The sequence below is a fragment of the Hipposideros armiger genome, unplaced genomic scaffold (genome assembly GCF_001890085.2).
Source record: "Hipposideros armiger isolate ML-2016 unplaced genomic scaffold, ASM189008v1 scaffold_254, whole genome shotgun sequence".
Taxonomy (NCBI): Eukaryota; Metazoa; Chordata; class Mammalia; order Chiroptera; family Hipposideridae; genus Hipposideros; species Hipposideros armiger.
Genome location: NW_017731604.1, coordinates 908,255 through 911,240, shown reverse-complemented (window position 1 = coordinate 911,240; position 2,986 = coordinate 908,255). Strand labels below are relative to the sequence as shown.

General features: G+C 45.8%; 1 protein-coding gene across 3 annotated transcripts in view; it reads left to right on the top strand.

The window, feature by feature from the left end:
- The window catches only part of ZC3H12B (zinc finger CCCH-type containing 12B), a 248,247-nt gene that overhangs the window by 160,813 nt on the left and 84,448 nt on the right, over positions 1-2,986 (top strand). The gene's annotated exons all lie outside the window — the stretch shown is intronic.

Sequence of the window (2,986 nt, the reverse complement as noted above, 5' to 3'; positions counted from 1 at the left end):
TCCTTGCAGTACTGCTTTGGTAGTGATGAACTCCTTTAGCTTTTTCTAATCTGGGAAGCTCTTTATCACTCCTCCGATTCTAAACAATAGCCTTGCTGTGTCATGTAGTCTTGGTTGTCAGTCCCTGCTTTCATCACTTTGAATATTTCATGCCAGTCTCTTCTGACCTGCAAAGTTTCTGTTCAGAAATCAGCTAAGAGTCTTATAGGAGCTCCCCTGTATGTAACTAACTGCTTTTCTCTTGCTGCTTTTAAGATTATTTGTCTTTAATATTCGGCATTTTAATTATGAAGTATCAAGGCGTGGGACTCTTTGGGTTCATCTTGTTTAAAACTCTGTGCTTCCTGGGCTTGCATGTCTATTTCCTTCACCAGTTTTGAAAACTTTTTCATCATTTTTTCAAATAGGATTTCAATTCCTTACTCTCTTTTCTCCTTCTGGTATCCCTGTGATGCAAATGTTGGTACACTTGATGTTGTAACACAGGCCCCTTAAGCTATCCATATTTACTTATTTATTTATTGGATTCTTTTTTCTTCTTGCTGTTCTCATTGGGTGTTTTCTGGTACCCTATATTCTACATTGCTGATTCAATCCCCTGCATCATCTAATCTGCTATTGATTCCCTCTAATATATTCTTCATTTCAGTTATTGTAGTCTTCATTTCTGGCTGATTAGTTTTTATGTTTTCTATCTTCATTTTTATGTTTCTTATATCTTTGTTTAATGTCTCCCAAAATTGAGCAGCATTATAATGAGTATTTTGAACTCTGCGTCTGGTAGATTGCTTGTCTCCATATTGTTTGTTCTTTGGAGCTTTGTTCTTTTTTTTTATTTGGGACATGTTTCTTTGTCACCTCATTTTGGCTGCTTCCCTGTGCTTGTTTTTGTATATTAGGTAGGGCTGCTATGCCTCCTGGTCTTAGTGAACTGGCCTTATGTAGTAGACATGCTGTGGGGCCCAGTGGTACAGTGTCCATCGTGATCTGAGCCAGGTGTTCCAGGTATGTCCCTTGTGTGGGTTGTGTATGCCCTTTTGCTGTATTGATCCTTGGTTACTGTTTGCACATCAGTGGGAGGAATTGATCCTCAGGTTGTTTGGTTGTGAGGACTGGCCATTACTACTGAGGAGGAGCTTTTGTGCAGGTGATGACTCTATGGAGTAGTATCAATTTAGTAGGGCTTTAGTGCCTACTCAGTCTGCCTTTTGGGTATGTCATCCTTGGAGGCAGCCAGGCAATGCTCTTGCTCTGTCTGCAGTTGGCCACTGGGCATGCTGGCTCTGGGGCCTCCAGGGAGGGTCTCTGCCATAGTCCAGTTTCAGCCACACTCTATGCCCTGCCCAGGACCATCTGGCATGAGACACAAAGCAATCCACAGATGACTTCCACCTACATTGGGCTTGCATGTACTTCAAGAGGCCATGCTGCAAACCTAGGCTGGCTGTCGCTAATGCAGGGCTTAGGGCATCTCGGCAGGAGGTACAAGACATGCCAATGCCAGATGATGCTTGTTTTGTTTTTGTGAACCTTTGAGAGCTTTTAGGAAAGTCTGTGACATGAGCCAAGACAGATCATTTGTATGGAAAAACCACTAGAAATGGCTTGGATGTGCCCACAAGTTGGGTAGGCAGTGTCTCAGGCAATCACCAGGGCTGGGCGAATGAATGGTGTTTGCTGGGCTGATGGAAATTCATATATGGCAGCCTCCTTCATCTACATTCCAGGAGCGAAGAGGGCTCTTTAAAGAAACAGTGGCTTCCGGACTGGCCAAGTGGTGCCTTGGTTAATAGTTGGCTTGGGACACCAGCTCTGAGCAGCAGGGCCCCAGTTCGGATCCCACATGCAGACCAGTGATGCTGCGCCCTCTACAGCTAATATGGTGAACAACAGCTCAACCCGGAGCTGGGCTGCTGTGAGTCACCAGCGATGGTGTAGGCTGCAGTGGGGCTGGCTGGCAGCTGGCATGCGCTTTCATGAGCTTCTGTGAGCCGCCATGAGCGGCCATTCAATGGCCGGCAAGCGACTGCCTCACCCGGGAAGAACGCAATGATAATACCAACATGGGCCAGTGAAGCGACGTCCTCCACAACTAGACTGAAGAACAAAAAGAACAGCAACTTGTGTGTTACCCTTCCCCAATTCCCCAACGCTGTTCCCCTTCCCCAATTCCCCCAATAAAATCTTTCAAAAAAGAAAAAAGAAACACTGGCTTCCTCCAGCTCCTCAGTCCAGGAGAAAGCTGCCCCTCCAGCCCTTGCTCTAAAGCCAGACAATCCAGTTCCTCCCCTTTTGTCCCTGGTGCCTTTTAAGCTGCTGCCCCAGCACTGGAGCTCAGAGCAAATGAGTCTGTAAGCGAGTAAGTCTGTAGGTATGCCCTTTAAGAGGAGCTCCTGGGACTGTAGCCATCCTCATCTCACTCAGCCACAATCTCTGCTGGTTTCCCCAGCCAGAAGTTATGGGGACTTCTCTTCCCAGCAGTCGAACCCTGGACTTAGGAGCCTCGTGTGGGAATGGGACCCCTACCTCCTCCGGGGTTACCTCTGCAGCCGAGCTATCCCTCTCAATTTTTAAAGGTTCCATGCCAGTATGGGACCAGCCCATTCCATGCCTCTGCCCCTCCTCTCAGTTGTGAAGTAGCTCCTTCTGTATGTCTTTAGTTGTAGGCCTATGGTTCAGGTAAACTTCAGGTGATTCTCAAGGATGGTTAGTTTGTAATTTAGTTGTAATTTTGATGTGGTCATGAAAGGAGGCAAGCACAGTGTTTATCTTCTCTGCCATCATGACTAGAAATCCTTCAGCCATTATTTCTTCAAATAACTTTTGTTGCCTTTCTCTCTTCTCCTTCTGGGACCCTTAAAAGGTGAATGCTGTTCCACTTGAATTTGTCCTGGAGGTTCCTTAATATACTTTCACTTTAAAAAATTATTCTTTTGGTTTTGCTTCTCTGTCTGTGTGAGCTTCATTACTTTGTCTCCCAGCTTGC